This window comes from Pseudorca crassidens, chromosome 9 (genome assembly GCF_039906515.1).
Source record: "Pseudorca crassidens isolate mPseCra1 chromosome 9, mPseCra1.hap1, whole genome shotgun sequence".
In the NCBI taxonomy this organism is placed as follows: domain Eukaryota; kingdom Metazoa; phylum Chordata; class Mammalia; order Artiodactyla; family Delphinidae; genus Pseudorca; species Pseudorca crassidens.
In genome coordinates, this window is record NC_090304.1 from 5,327,816 (window position 1) to 5,344,594 (window position 16,779).

The 16,779-nt window shown below is 46.5% G+C and overlaps 1 protein-coding gene across 5 annotated transcripts in view; it reads left to right on the forward strand.

The window, feature by feature from the left end:
- The first annotated feature begins 2,154 nt into the window (after positions 1 to 2,154).
- The window catches only part of KMT5B (lysine methyltransferase 5B), a 53,719-nt gene continuing 39,094 nt past the window's right edge, over positions 2,155 to 16,779 (forward strand). Inside the window, exons 1-2 of one of the 5 annotated variants that reach the window (XM_067748046.1) lie at positions 2,155 to 2,778; positions 2,953 to 3,051. The gene's annotated coding sequence lies outside the window, so the exon portion shown is untranslated. Of the gene's footprint in view, positions 2,779 to 2,864; positions 3,052 to 16,779 lie in introns of those variants that run through there. The other 4 variants (XM_067748044.1, XM_067748052.1, XM_067748051.1 and 1 more) reach the window with 4 other exon arrangements.

Genomic DNA, 16,779 nt, shown 5'->3' on the forward strand with positions numbered 1-16,779 from the left:
TGGGGGCTGGGCAGGTGCCTGGCCACACTACTTCCTGTCCCCCATCCCCCCTCCTCTGCCAGCTGGCAGGAGGAGGCCTCCAGCTGGCCACACTCCCTGTGGGGAAGTCGAATTTCCAGTCTCCCCCAGGAGGGCCGCTCTGGGCTGTGGCCTCTTCCCAGCTCAGCCTTGGCCTCCCTTCAGCGTGGCCCCATCTAGGTCCTGAGCTCCAGCTTGGCTCTGCAGAGAGCTCCCGCCACCCTGGGCCTCTCAGCTGAGGCTGGAGGAGCAGCAGTGCAGGGGGCATGGGGGAGGGACAGAACCAGAACCGGGGAGCCAGAGGAACCTGTGTGTGGGTTCGCCCATCTGCCTCCCCGCCCTTCCCCAGCCTGCTCCCTTGCACCCAGAACGCTTGGCCTGGTGCTCGGCACTTAGGGCTAGTGAGTGGGAGTGCCAATGTCTTGGGAGTCTGGGGGCTTTTCAGAGTCAGGGTTTGGGTGTCAGCCTCAGGGGTCACTGTCGGGGTGGACTCTGGAAAGCTTGGAGTGGGGAAGACATTGACGTTTGGGGCTGTGAAGGGCTGCCCGGGCATGGCTGGACTTGGGGCCTAGGCACCGAGACCCAGGGGGATGCACACAGGGCTGTGGTGCCCACTGTGCTCTCCTCCCTTGGGCATCCAGGGAGGAAACAGGGTGGCAAAGGCAGTCTCAGTGGGATGCAATTTGAGTATTTAGAGCCAAACACTATGAAAATCTTGGAAAGAAAGTTTAGCGATAAATCAGAAGCGAATAAAACCAAAGCAATCATTCGTTACTTGTGCTTGCAGAGAGGAACGTGGCAAGGCAATTTCTGACGTCACAGATGACCCGGAAGCTTTTAAAGAGCAGAGGGTGCAGGGCCACGTGCCTGCACCTGCTTTACCGGAAGGGTGGTGAAGGCTCTGTACCCCCAAACCCACCAACCCCACCAGGTGGGCTTCCCCAGGGGGGAGGGGGAGGGCAACGGGAGGAGCTCTGTTTTGTAAGATCTAGACCTCCCTTCACCTCTTGTTAGATACATGCCCTCAGCAAATCACTGGGCCTCAGTTTCCCATCTGTGGAAGGGGTAATAAGCATCATGTCTGCCACCCAAGGTCAAGGAGGAGGGAAAATGGGGTAAGCGCTTGTGTTGGTGCTCAGTGTTCATTGGACCACAGACCTTGTGGTCATCCACGCTCTCCACTGAAGCATCCTTTCTGGTGTGCCTACTCTGTGCCAGGCCCTGGGGGTGGCAGGAACCCATGGCAGACGTGGGTCTCTTCCCGGAATAGAAGTACGGGCCTGTGCTGCCCGCCTCCTCTTCGCATGACCACGCTGGACCTCCGGAAGCCTCAGGCTGTTTACCACCCCTCCCCCTCCCAGCCCCCAGGGCCTTTGCACTTGTTGGGCTCGCCTTTCCTAACCATCCCTTTTCCACTCTTCCGGTTGGGGGAGACCTTTAGGCATCTGCCCAGCTTGTGGCCACCTCAACTTCTTGACGTCTGAGCTTTTGACCAGAGTACTGGATAAGGGCTCTGGCTCAAGCCCTGACTGGCTGTCTTAGAGGTCACCTAACCTCTCTGTGCCTCAGCTTCCCTTCGTATAAAATGGGGAAAACGGTCCCCACCTCCTGGGGGTCGTTGTAAGGAGTAAACGAGATAGGGCACCAAAGCTTGAGGACGGTGCCTGGTATCCAGTAAAGGCTGTAATACATGCTACTCTCATTGTTATTTTGTAGACATTATCATCAACTGCAGGATCCAAAGGGCGAGGCTTCGCACTCTCCCAGCAGGGCAGCACCCGGCCCGTGTGAGCCTCTGGGCAACTTCCCCACCAGCCTAAAGCTCCTGGAGGGAGCTGCATTCTTGGTACCGGCACTGCCCAACTAGAGGGAGAAGCTGAAAAACCCGTTTCTCGGAAAGCCCGGCACACAGTAGGTGCTCAAGAAATAGCCGGTTGACACTAGGAAGCCAGTGGCCCGATTAATGCAGGCTCACTCCCCCTCCCTCCCTCCCACACTAAGCGGTGTAACGCTCAGGCTGCCCACATGGTCTTTAAGGGTGTATCTGCTTCCAATGACACCCATTCCCACAACAAAGAGGCTCGCCTCCGCGGGGCCACCTCCCCTAGGCGCACCCGGGAGGCGCCGTGGGCGAGGAGCCTGCCCATTCCCCAGGGCTGTCCCCGGTGGGTGCAGCTGCGCCAGGGACCGAGCGTCGAAGGCGGCCTCGCGGGGCCCGGGTACGTAGAGAGGCCTGAGATCCGGGTGGCGCCCCAGGGACGCGCGGCGGCACCGCCTCCAGCCGCAATTTAAAGGGCAGCGAGGAGCGGAGGGATCCCTGCCGACTGCTCAACACGGATCCCTCCGCCGCGAGCGAAGCGAAGCAACGACTCACCTCATCCCCTCAAAATTCGCTTTTTGTTCCTCCGCCGCGGGAGCACCCGGCGGGGAACTCATTTCTTTCTCGGGTTTCTCCGCCTCCCCCCACCCCTGGTCCCGTAAAAGCAACAGAGGCGTCCAGAGCGGTACGAGCCGAAGTGGTGTCCCTCCGCCTGGCCGCGGGAACTCCTTTTCGTGTCCTTCCACCGTTCCCGGGCGGCGTCCGAGCGGCTCACCGGGGGCGGCGACGCGTCTGCGGCGCGGGCGGTGAGGCTCCGGGGCTATGAGGTGAGGGCGCCCAGGCACCGGAGGCGGCACGCGCGGCGCCAGGACTCAGAACGCGGAGCCCCCAGGCCAGCGGCTGCCTTTTGCACCCCGAGGCCGCGCGAGAGGCGAGGCGAGGTGAGGCCCGTGGCGCGGGGGCGCGGGGGCGCGGTGGGGGCGGGGGGCTCCGGCCGCGGCTGGGACTCATTTCCCGACAGCGGATGGAGCGGGCGGTGCTGCGGCTGGGGCCGCCATCTTGGATTTTACTCTCCATTTTTCTCTGGAATTATTTTTGGTGATTAATATTCTTAGGGGACGGGGAAGTGTCGCCGGGCAGCGCGGGCCCCTCAGCGCAACGGCGGGGCGGCGGGGCCTCGACGCGCCCCAAGGAGGAGCGGGCAGCGCCCGGCGGTGAGCGGGGGGCGGGCGCCGGTGCGGGGGGCGCAGGGGCGGCGGGCTGGGGGCGGGCCGGCGGGAGCGGGGGCGCCGGGCCGGGTGGGGGCCAGGGCCGGGGCCTCGGGGGTGGAGGGACGGTCGGGGGAGGGGCGCGGCGGCGGCGGCGGCGGCGGCGGCGGCCGGGGGGCGCGGGCCCTGCAGTGGGCGCCGCCGCCGGAAGGGAGCGGTAGCGGCCGCCGGGCAGCGCCGGGCCGGCCCGCGGCCGCACGAGGGGAGCAGCCCCGCCGCTCGCGATTGGGGGACTCTGTTTTCCCTTTTCTCCAATGGGCAGCCGTGAATGGTCTCGCCCAATCTGCTCCCTCTGCCGCGCTCAACTTTGGGTTGTTTTTGTTTGGGCTCGAGCCTCCTTTCAGATTTCCTCCCGGGCCCGTCCTCCGCTCCGCTCCGTCCCTCCCCTGACAGCGGCTCCGGCTCCTGGCCGGGGCTTGCCTCCCGGGCCCCCTAAGTTGGCCGGCGTCTCGGGTCCCGAGAAAAGGCGTCGGTCCTCCCAGAGTGACTCGATTCTTTTCACATCCAAAGGTGATGTATCAGCGTCACCCCTACCTATGAGAGTGGGGGAAACGTTGACAAGATGACAACTCGACCCAACTTGCTGGAATGCTAGAGAAGCACGTTGGACCCAGAGAAACTCACTCCCTCTCTGTTTAGGTTTATTTGACCCCGTGTTAGAGCTCTTTTACTTCCGACCCATTGACTGGGGGAACTTTAAGAATACTGAGGGGGTGAACATGTGTTCTTCGAAGTTAATTTTTCAGAACTTGCCGTATGAAATTCACCCTGGGGGAAAAGTCTTATCTAGAGTGGTAGGCAGAAGAACTGATTGGTTGTGATTGCGCTTCTTTTCATCAGGACCTTTTTAGATTTAAACCATTTTGATATAAAGTATAGTTGAACGTGGCTTTATAGGGTCATCAGAGGAAACAGTTGCTAGCTGAAGCTTTTCTTCCTTTAATATTACGAACACGCCTATAACTTCTGATGATTAGTCATAAAAGCGTAAATATTTTGAAAAGGGAGGGGGCAATCAGTTTAGCCTGAAATAATCGCAGATAATTTGTGCATACTGGGAAGATTACTTAAAGAGTTACTTACTATACGTACAAGTCTGTAGCCGAATGTTTAGCAACTTCCACCACAGGTGTGGGCCCGTCATCTAAGCATTCTCCTCTTCCTTTCCAAGCCCGGGCCCCAGTGGTTTCCCCTGCCTGGTGCCTTTTGCTCGCACCCTGCCCGGCATTCCTGCATCCCCTCCCCCGGATTGATACTCGCCTTCAGGAAGGCCCAGTGAGAGTGCTACCTCCTGGATAAATCTTCACACCCCTTGCAGACCTCTTACAACACAAGGGCAGGGGCTGACCCACTCAGGAGAAGACACACTTCTGCTTTGTTCCCTGAGCAGTTGTTACATTGTATCATATTTGGTTGTTGACCTTCCCCTCAGCTTTCTTGTGAGCTTGTTATTTATCTCCTCTGCTCAGAGCAGGTACAGAGTAGGTGCTCAGTGGACACTGGATGAAAAATGCTAATTAATAGAGCTTGGTGATTTATACTTAGTTTTTCCTTTTTTTTTAATATTTATTTATTTATTTGGTTTTGCTGGGTCTTAGTTGCAGCAGGTGGGCTCCTTAGTTGAGGCATGTGAACTCTTAGTTGTGACGTGCACGTGGGATCTAGTTCCCTGACCAGGGATCGACCCGCAGCCCCCTGCATTGAGAGCGTGGAATCTTAACCACTGTGCCACCAGGAAAGTCCCTATATTTAGTTTTTCAAAATATGTTCATTCTGTTGTTATTGAAAACGTTGTTGTCATTGACACAACAACTTAGTTTGGGTGTGAAAAGAATAATGGGGATACTTACTCTTTAAGAGGAGAGTAGAGTAAGGCTTAATTTTTTATTAGCCCATAAACTTTGAAACCACACTCAAAGTCATTTCCACGTGCCCTCTTGCCATGTTTTCATTTGTCTTCACAGACACACTGAAGTGCTTATGTCTTGAATGCTCCATACCTGAACCAAATACCAGTGGGCAAAATGGGGGGAGGGGAGGATAGGGGTATAGCAGAATATGCATGTGAAGGAAGTGGTAGCAGGTTGTGTGTCTTTGAGCTTAGAGTTTTGTGGGTGGAGCATGTTGGTTTATAAATTTTCCCTTGGGTCATCTGTATCTGGGATTGAATCTGATTTTTCTTTGAGTGTCAATTTGTGGGCTTATAGGACATGAGCTTGTGGCCTGGTTGTGTTGCAAAGTCATTTGTGTGTGAAGCATCTGAGCAGCTCCCTGTCCACAGGAATGCCCTTCCCACGGCTTATGAGAGCAAATCCTTTCAGATGAATGATGTCAGTTCCATTATTTTCTATTTTTGCCTGCTATATATGAGCTCTACTTTCTCTCCACTCACAAACTCCTTCCTCTTCATGGGCAAGAGTTACACGACTGTGTCAGCCCTAGAACACTAATTGCTGAGTTTTCCACACAATGTTAAAGATAGGGAACATGTGTCCTTGTTCCAGTATGACACACTGTTGGTTCCATAGATACATTGAGTAAATGCAGGAAGAGAGCTTAGGATAGTATCTCAGATAGAGCTCTATGCAATATGTTTGTTTTTTTTTTTTTTTTTTTTGCGGTACGCGGGCCTCTCACTGTCGTGGCCTCTCCCGTTGCGGAGCCGCGCAGGCTCAGCGGCCATGGCTCACGGGCCCAGCTGCTCCGCGGCATGTAGGATCTTCCCGGACCGGGGCACGAACCCGTGTCCCCTGCATCGGCAGGTGGACTCTCAACCACTGCGCCACCAGGGAAGCCCGCAATAGAAGTTTTATGTGTAAGATGTAACTTAATTTTTTAGCCTGATTTTTAGTTACTTTTTATTTTGGGAAAAGTATTTTACTGATGTGTCTTGGTGTAGGAAATGGTTTTAATTGCAATAAAAAGCACAAACTTAAATTTATTACAGGATAAAACTAGCCAATGCACTTTAAATTTCAAGTATTAGGGAGTTCTAACCATTAGAACACAGTGATTTGAAAGTAATTGTTTTCTTGGACAGACTGTCAACTCTGAAATCTTTGAATTGAATCCTGTGGTTTTAAATGTTTCATCTAACAAGCTGAATGGGGAAGGGTCCTAGCGAGCAAATCAGGGGACCCCGGGTCTTAGGAAGGTTTCACAACTTCCTTTAAATTCTTTCTACCAATTCTACATTCCACCCCCCCCCCCCAAAAAAAACCTTCTACAAATCTGTTTTTACTTTAGTTCTTACAATAATCCCTTTTCTTCCCTGTAATTTGGTGTTTCCTAGAAGATTAGAAGTGCTGGTTGAGAGGAAACATCATGCCTGACCAATATCTAACCCTGTGTTTTTCTATTAATGTGATTGGAGTTTGTCCTAGTCAGATTACAGAAAGTCTAAGTAAGTTTTCACTTACAGTTATATCTTATTTTATTCAACAGACACATCCCCAAATTTTAGTCATGCACACCTTATTTTACATGCATTACAGGATTTTGCTATTTTAAAGGTGTGGAATAGAGAGAATCCATCTGTGCATGACAGACTCATCACCTTATTGTTGTAAATCAGCATTTATGTCTAGCTAAAAAAAAACAAAAAACACTTTCCTTTTGATCCCCATATTGCTCATAGGCAGTAAGTTAGAGTGGATATATTATCTTTACATAGTTGGTGATGGAACCAGAACCATTTGCATTAATTCTAAAATATTGTCACACAAGGGAAAAAATAAAGTCACTGATTTCCGTAGTCATTTATACTATAAATTATGCCTTGCTTCATGATTTTCCTTCCATCAGATTAAAGGGTTCCTAGGACCACTGGACCACTTTGGTCACTTGCTGCCTCTGGCTCCCACGTCTGCCAGCCAGATTTGAAGCTGACTGGTATCTGTGTGAGACAGAGTCAAACCCTGCACCATCTTCTAAGGTTGATTATAATTAGAACTACAGTTGTACGTGTAATTCTGGGGCTGGATGAAGGTCCGCTGGAGTAAGAATCAGTACCTGTGTTCCAGTCTGCTCCACCTTATTTGTGTAACACACTGACAGGGCAAGCCTTAGTTTCTTCATCTGTAAAATAGCTAAACATTAATCTCTGAGATCACTTCCAATTCTAAATTATACTTTGTCTTTTACACTTGAGCGCCACCCATTTTCTCACTTCTAAGAGCGACTTTAATCATATTTTGCCATCTCTGCATTTGGTTTACATAGTTCATCTGTATATTCCATGTAGTCTTTTCTCCTTGTTTTGAAATATTAAGTTGATGATACAGCTTACATTCATTTGGGTTTTAGAATTTGGAGACTAGGGTCCCAAAAGCCTAATTCTTAAGGTCTATATGGTTCCCACATCTCTGTGGCTCCTGCCTATCAGCTGCATTTCTGCAAGATGTCTTATTTTCTGTATTATAAGAGTACACAAAAGTTAAGTGGAGCTAGGAAGCATTCCCCAGTGATAAGCCTGTTTGTTTGTGGGTGATGCACATGTGACTCAAATATTGAAGTAAACCCCAGACTTAGGCCTGAATGCTAGGGTTCTAGACTCAGCCTTACAACTTAAAGCAGTTTGACTTCAGGAAGGCAACTCCATTCTGAGCTTTAGCCATCTCATTTGTAGTGGTAATACCTGTCTCGCCGCCCTCATAGGGTTGCCAGGCTGGTGAACCCTCAGTCATGTGGGTTAAGGTGCAACAGACACCTAACTTGCACATCTTTATAGGAACGCCGGGTCAGTACATCTCTCATGACACTAGGATTGCCTCTCAGCTTTAAGGCAAAAGATCCCTTCAGTGAAGGGTCATTCTGCTTCCTATTCTGCACTCTTCTGCTCTGTTCATCAGATACTTGGTTTTCACATGCTTCTGTGTGGTTTTGCAAGGTCCCCCACTCCTTAGTAGCCCCGTGTAGATTTTCCTGAAAGCTGAAACTCTCGTGCGCCCTCTAGTGTTCCCTGCACACAACCAATATTCCAGCACCACGAACAGTGCCCGGTGGCTCCCAGTAGGTTCTTGATAAATGTTGGATTGAGTTGATTCTAAATCTTCCGAATGATTCATTTTGTCTGTCTCATTTTTATAACAAGGTTGAAATATATGATCTCTGAAAAGTATTAATGATCTCTGAAGAGTATTTTTATTTTCAAAAAAAATCTTTATGTTGCATGTTATGAAGGGATATATATTTTTAGCAAGAAAACCAACCTACTCTTAGGAAAATGGATGCCCCAGCTAAAGAGTAAAGGGGGCTGATCCTTCAGCCAGTGAGCCCGTAGAGTCTGGAGCCGGAGAGGCCATATACAAACCTGCTTCTCCCTTCCCGTTAAAAAAGAAACAAAAATCAGACCTCATTCAGAGGAGGATTTAGACAAAGCCAGTTGCTTCAGAAAATATTTGTTTGGTGGATATAAACAGATACCAGGAGTGTCTCTGATCCAAAAAGAAGATGACTGTTTCTGTATTTATGCTTTTGATTTATCCTCCTTGATCATCCAGTCTAAAGTTTGTTCCTATATTATTCTCTCCTGATATCCTAGTTGTTTCCTTTATAGCTCTTACCAGAATTTACCATTTCATGCTTATTTGATTGTCTCTCTTCCCACACTATACTCTGAGCTCCATAAAATCAGGAACCATGTCCCTTTTTGTTCTAGGGTCTTCCTCTTAAAGTATGGGGCGAAGCATGTTTAAGAATTTGAGTCAGGATTATATTGCTTTCTTATATGGTGTCAAGAGTGTACAGTCTTTAAACCCCACCTTGGCTAATTTTTTTTTCTAATTCTCTAAGGCTTCCTCTCCTTTGTAAAGTGGGGGTGATAATAGTAGTATTGTATATGTTGTATATATTTAATGTTTTTATTATATGAATTATGTTGTATAGTTTAATATTATATGTTAACGAATATTTAAAATATATTGTATATGTTAAGGGACTGTGATGTGGCTAAATGATATGATATATGTGAAGTTATTAGCACAGTTCTTGGGTCATAGTAACGAGCAATAGTGTGAAATGGTGCCCAGAGAACTGGAGCTAAGAGGTGTCTCTCTGTCATCCCCATGGCACTCAGTTCTTCACTCACGTCTTGAGCGGACATCACTTAGCTGTGTGTTGGACACTGCTAGGCATTGAGCGGCATGCCCCAGGCGCTGTAAGTGGGGAATGCTCCTTTGCAAGGCCTCTCTGACTCTCACGGTGCCAGCATGTGTCTCTTGCTTATTTTATTCCCTTTTCTCTTCACTCCCCTTTTCCTTTCATTTAACTGACCATGATAAAGCTCAAAAAAATCTTTTTTTTTTGGTTTCACATATTGGTAGCATATTATCTTGTCAGAAGAAGTGAATTACTTTGGGCAGGTAATACGTGTCCCTGAGCCTGTTTCTTTTAATCTAAGACTTTTTGCTCTGAAATTCTGTGATTTTTTGAATTAAGATAATGTTGAAATGCTTGGTGAATTGTAAAGTCCTCTGTTAATGTTACTCTTTCACAGTCACTTCTCTCCTGAGTTTTAACATCTTAAGACAGTTTCACGTGGGTAGTGCCCCATCCTCAAATTCAGCAAACCAAACTTTCTCATCTTTCCTGCAAATGTGTTCCTTCTGCAGTCCCTAACTCAGTTCATGGCAATCTTGCAGTCTCCCCAACTGAAACTTCTACCCCAGCTAGAGATTTCTGATTTGACTTCCTTTCTGTCCCTCAACACCTGTGTCTGATTTGTCACCAAGTCTTGCCAAGCTCGTATTTGAAAAACCAGAGCTTGCCTCTCTCTTCCCATCCATTTCTACTCTTTGTTGCATTTGGTTCTCTAACTGGTCTCTCTGCCGCCAATCACATGCTTTTTAGCTAGTGGGATCCTTTCTATGAGTACAGTTGAGCAAATTCTCCAGTCTTTCATCTGTGTAACCAGAAAAAAAAAGGTACCTGCTTTACAGGGTGTGACAAATGATAAAGTTAATATAGGAAGCACTAAGTGAATGGAGGAGCAATTATTTCAACAAATGGAGTTACAGTAAGATAATATTTTATCAGATACACAACAAGGTATATTCTATTGTAACAAAATCTGCAGTCCCTCTGAATGTTGACATGTGAGGCTAATTCAGTGATGTTTAACTATACATTGTTGCCAGAAGTCACATTCCTTCTCTTCAGGAGCTGTAGGAAAAGCAAAGCTGATCTCAACTCTGTATCATAAATTAGCACCCCTGGTCCTTTTTTATTCTGTTGAAAATTTGTACTTTTTTTAATGGATGAGGTGATGTGATTTTTTTTTTCTTTCCTGTGGGAGTTACGGTAGGATGAGGAATGGAGGGGAAATTTCTGCTTGATTGTTTAAAGTTTTGTGAATAATACATCAGAATATCTTCTTTGTTTCTTAGTTACATGAAAAGAGGAGACAGTTGGAGACCTTTATTGTATTAGCAGTTTCTGCTTATTTAATCCTTGTGCCAAACCTCTTTTCATTTTACTAATGAGACATTAGCGAGGTTAAATGGCTTGTCCAGGGTCACATTGCTGGAGAGCAGTGAGTGGAGCCAGGGCGGCACCGATGCTTTGACTCCACCCCGAGCCACGTCCTGAGCCACTGTGCGCGCTGCCCCCTGCACGGTCTGCCACCTGGCCTTTAGGACCCAGCCCAAGAACCACCTTTTGGAAGTTTTTTCTCACCCTTGTCTTTGCCCAGTAAGAATCAATTGTCCTTTGTTCTACTTACCTCATAGCCTCTCAGGAACTGTGGGCTGTACTTACAGACTCTTGACACTAGGTGGCATCTGTTTCTAGAAAAGTAAAATGCTGTTTGGGTCTCAGAGACTACTCTAACAAAGGAAGCGTCCTTGATTTTACTTATAGGCACTACGAGGTAAGCGGATGGGTCAGACACGGAGAGATGGGGAGGAGATTTTAGGGAGATTAGGGGCAGAATTCCCCTCAACAACCACGTCAGCTAAAACCTTTATTTTAGAAATACCTACTGAGACAATTGGAGACACAGATCTTTCTTACATAAAACCCTTTGTTGTGATACGTGTTGGTGTACGTGTGGTGTACATAAATAAGGAACTGTGAAACAGTATTTCTGTAATGAGTTTATCACATGCTCAGCTGTAGTTCAGTGGCTGAATAAGTATAAGTGTTGCAAACGTCTGATCGTAGACTTAACCAGTGGTGGCTGTTTTGCTGTTTAAAATGGTCTGCTAAATGAAAAAGTCTAATAGTTCTGATTTTCATTTTTTTATTGTAAACATATATGTAAATATGATAATGTTCAGTATGTTACGTCTAAGGAAGATCTTGGTTAACTGTGCTTAAACAGTGCATGAGTAATTAGATGTAATTGAGACACCAGCTTTATCTTCAAAATCCATATAGCTCTCTCTGTAGCCGTGTTTCATATGTGCAGTTGAAGGGGGAAATGTCTTTTTTTAAAAGTGTATTTAAGACAACTTTTTAAAGGTGCTTAAAATCTCTTTCCCTGTGACATGTTGGAATTTTATGTTTTTCTGGAGTCTAACTGGAAAGCATTTTTACTTTGATTTGCTTTTTCCTGGTCTCTGTATTAGTTTCCTGTGTGTGCTGTGACAAAGTGCCACGGACTTGGTGGCTTAAAGTAGCAGACATGTATTCTCTCACAGCTCACCATCGGTTTCACTGGACCAAAATCAAGATATGGGTAGGGCTCCCTCCAGAGGCTCTAAGAGAGCATTGTTCTTTGCCTCTTCCAGTTGCTGGTGACTGTGGCATTCCTTTGCTTGTGGCCACCTCACGCCACTCTTTTCCTCTTCTTCTCAAGTGTGTGTGGTGTCCAATCTCCCTCTGCCTCTCCCTTTTAAGGGCACTTGGGATGACATTTTGGGCCCACCTGGATAATCTCTTTCATCTCAAAATCTGTAATTTACTCATATCTCCAAAGACCCCTTTCCTTATAAATTAACATTCATAGGTTTCAGATTAAGACCTGATAGATATCTTTGGGGACCATTTTCCAGCCTCCTTTAGAGAAGTTATTGCAACCAACTTAGCAGGATTAGTGACGCTATCTCTAGCCATCATTTTATCCTAAAAGGGGGCGGGTGGAGCATTATTATGCATTGGTGGGACTGCTCTTTTCAGGCACCATCCTCTTGCTGGTCTGATTGGGGCTTTGCCACCTGAGGCTACTTGAGAAAGCTGTTAAATTGGCTGAAGCAAAACGCATATGAGTTTGACTCTACAAAAGCTGGAAAAGGAAAGCAGAAATGATACTTTTAATAATGGCATGTCATTAGTAATTATTTTACAAGTATAAAGACCTATTCTTTGTTCTGGAGTTTGGTGCTGGATACCCGATTAGCGTTGAATCTGCATGACGGCTCCAGTTGTAGAGCAACAAGGGCTTAATGCTGAATTAAGAAGAAAAATCCCCAAGACTTTTCTTTCGTACCACTAGGACTAGTTGAACTCTGACAGGTCATCTAAATTCTTAAATGAGATTTATTTCTGACAGTGTTCATAGGAGCAAGTTTTAAGGTTATAGGTGAGATCATGGATTCATGGTAGCTTTCTAAGAAATTGGCAACTGGGCAATTACCCTGTCAAACTGCATTACAGAATTACAATGGAATAGTGATCCCACATGCTTCTGATGGCTTCTCAGGGCTTCTTCAACTGGTCTGATTGTGTGAATTATTACTGTAGGATTCCATGGAACCTTGGCTATATGTTATTTGTAGATGAATTTGGAATAACCGTTGATAAATACTGACATGGAATTCTTTGGTACATATATTATAGAGTCCTTTTGTAATTTTAGATTTGAGGGAGAGAACTAATACCCACTGGGGCTTATGTGTAGCAGTTACGTTTGAGACTAGAAAGGGGGATATTATATGAATGGACCTGTGGTATGTTGGGCCTTGTGCTAGGTTCCAGTGACACGGAAGTGTACCTTAGCTCATTTATACTGCAGTGGGGAAGGCAAGTGTCACCAAGTAATTACATAAAGAAGTGAATACAGTTGTGATAAACACCATGAAGGAGAAATATTCAAGCATGTACCCAGACAAATCTCCTGGGTGGAGGGGTGGGAGGTGGGGACTGATGGGCAGGCTGGCAGTAGCCCAAGTGCAGAGGCCAGTGGTGGGAAGATGCCTTGCACACTGGAGGGTCGTAAGCTAGGCTGTGTCTGGAGTATTAGCTGGAGCAAGGGGTGAGACTGGCAGGGCTGGATCATGCAGGACCTGTAGGCCTTGGTAAGTAAGGTAAATTCTGTTAATGGTAGTTCTTAACAGTTTCAAAATACTTTTATTTTTGCTATTGCATGTAATTTTCACATGTGAGATAGGCTGCACACATGAGGCCCTAGAAGGGGGAATTGGTTTTTTACTTAACTAGTGGGATGTTGTTGGAACTGATAGTAGTCTGAGTAGTTTCACCCCTGGTCCACCTTGTGCTCTTTGTTCTTTTGGGGTGGGGGTGGGGGCTGTGTGTTTGTTTGTTGTTTCTTCTTTGGACAGTGCTTTCTTTCATTTCTATGCTTTTTATTTGTGTTTGTCTTCCTTGTGCTTATTTTAAATATAAAGCCTCTGGGAGTCTGGGATTGTGACACTTGAGCATCAGAGTCCACAAGCAAAGGCATCAAAGACTTGTGGAAGTAGTTCAGTGATATTTTTTCAGTTCCCATCAACCTAGAAGTCTGATATTTGAATTGCTCTGTTTAAAGTTTTAGAAGTTGGCTTTAACTTACATACATACGGATGATGCAGAAGGATTTTTGTGAAATCTGTTTTATTTTCCTTATATACACCTTTATTTTTTTATTACAAAGTAATATATGTTCATTTTGAAAAGTTGAACCTTTTGAAGAATATGTCATGTAACAGTTAAAAAAATTGCTTGTAATCTTTTTCTCCAAAGATAAAACTGTTAACTGGTGTATCGCATTGTTTTCTTAGCAAATTGTAACTGAATCACTTGAAAAATGTTTGTTCTGCTTTTTCTCAATAAAGATTTTCAAAAGTGCTCTAGCAAGCTAGACCCTGCTTTTTAAAAATATATGTTATCTTTTCATTTTCAGCCACTTGGGGATTGTTTCCATGTCAATGGATAATTTCTCAAAGATAAACTATCTGCAGACAAGTTCAGCTTGTAAACTGTTTAGAGTTCTTGGTAATGGCACAGGAATTATTTTGAAATTCTTGGTAGTCTTTCAGAATCAATATTTTCATTTTTCTGACAGATGTTTTGAAATCCTGATTTGTGTTTAGGATATTCAACAAAAAATTCCTTTCCAGGAGCTTTAAGTGAAAAAGAATTGAAACCAAAGTTCTCAAATTGGAGGTGAGCAGCTGAGCTCAAAAGTCACTAAGAGTTTATGATCCTTGTGTGTGTCCATAAAGGGACAGTGGGAGGCTAACAGGGTGTTGACATTTGTCGAGGGTCCATCCCTGGGAATAGAGCGGGCACTTTACATAAACGAAGCGCATTTTTCTATGGAACAACTCTGTGGTTTCTTTAGAAACGTGAATATCAAGTATTGGGGGAAGCGGATTGTTTGGTTTTTTCCCAATTATAAATAAATAGGTTCACTGTAAACATTTTGGGGAAAAAATCTTTTTTTGATGTTAATCCCATTCCCCCAAAGACAGCCATTGCTGTTGGTGATTTGGATTGTATGATGATGTGTGTGTGCTTTTTACCTTTGTGGTATTAAAATGTGATTAAACTTTCCTCTTTAGATGCAACTCTTATTTTAGCAGTTTTCTGGCACGTTTTGTATTGTCATAAATTGTGTGCATTTGATACTAGAATCTGAAGTATGTGCATCCTTCCCCACCTGTTGGTCCAGTGAAACCTTTCCTGTTGATTTCCTGTTGATTTCAGGTAGTCCCTGGGGGTGGGTGCGAGGTGTGCCCATGCCAGAGCATAGTCACAGCTGCGTTTCCTTAGAGCCCGGTTGTGTCATTTTTGTGACACTCATAGAAATAGAGGGGGCAAAGCCTTGCACAGAACCCCCAGGGATCCCGTCCATCAGCATACTCAGGTGATTTATTACTTCAGGCCAGAGAACTAATTAATCTGTTCGTTTAAAAACTTTTTTTTTTTTTTAAACAAAGATCCTTGTAAACTCTCTCAAGGCATACTGGTCTCAAATTAACCTATTCCCACCATCTCCCATCCTGTGAATACTACATTCATCTTTTCTGGCACCTGAAATTTGGACTCTTTTTCTCTTGTTTGAAACAAATAACAAGAACTTAGGACTCTCTTATTCATTATTCCTTAGAGTCCTTTCTGCCATCTCATTCTTTCCCCATGAGCCCATGTTTCGAGACTTTATGTCCATTTCAGAAGTTCTCTGTCGTTTCTGAGAGAGGCTCACAGTGGCCCATCTGTCATGACTTTCAACTCTCAGAGATTTGCCTTATGAGCAACTGCAGCCTGTGCCCAGCTGGGTCACTCCTTCCTGAAGCGCTGTGCCCTGGTTTGCTTTTGCTTCTCCTCCTGCCTCGCTAGTTGCTCCTTTTAGTATCCTTAGCTGCTGTTTCCTCATCTTGATCGCTAAATATTTGGGGGTCCCTCAGTCCTTAGACTTCTTTTATCTCTACTTACTTCCTAGGTGATTTCCTCTTGCCCCATGGCTTGAAATCGCATTAGTCTCCTGACTCCAAGTTTATACATCCAGCCTGGGCCTGTCCTCCAGATCCAGCTGCCTAAACATCTCTGCTTGGTTTCTAATAGGCATCTCAAACATGACCAAACCAAACTCCTGCACCCCAACCCCTGCCAAAACCCGACCTCCCTGTGGTCTTTGTCACCTCCATAACTGCTAATTCCATTCTTCCACTTGCAAGTACATCTGAGCCCTCTCTCTTTCACACAGTGTTGGCAAAATCTTCGGAAAAGATCCTGAGACGAACCACTTCTCACCGCTTTTGCTGCTGCGAGCCACCAGCATCTGTTTCCCCTCTCATTGATGGCTGTGGTCTCTTTAACTGCTTTCTCTCTCGTCCCCCCAAATTGTTAGTCGCTTTATTAGACCTGCTTTTTCAAAAGCATTCAAACTCTTCGCCACATGACAAGCATCCAGCATGGGCCTTTAACACTTAACTGCTGTCACTTCTCTGCTCTCTCCCTGGGAGTTAGTGCCCAAGTCGCAGAAGGGGCTTGGAGGCCCTCTGGCCTTCCTCCTGCCCCTCTTACCCCCTGCTCTGCTCCAGCCACACTGGGCTCTGTGCTGGTCCTCGGACACACCAGCTGCTTTGCTCCCTTGGCTTTGTACTCGCTCTTTGCCTGGTGCGCGCTCCCCAGTGCTGCCCCGCTTTTCCCAGGCCCGCCCTGGCTCCGCCTGAAACACTCCCGCCACTTAGAAACGGCTTCATTTTCTCCAGGGTGCTGGCATTTATTTGTTCGTTCGTTGCTTCCCAGAGCTTTCTTCGTTAGAATATAGGCACAGGTGAGGGTGAGAAACCTTATTTGCTGCATCCTCAGTGCCTGGAATAGTGGCTGGAATGTAGTAGATGTCTAATAATTTTCATGATTTTTTTTTTTTTTGCGGTACGTGGGCCTCTCACTGCTGCAGCCTCTCCCGTTGCGGAGCACAGGCTCCGGACACGCAGGCTCAGCGGCCATGGCTCACGGGCCCAGCCGCTCCGCGGCACGTGGGATCCTCCCAGACCAGGGCACGAACCT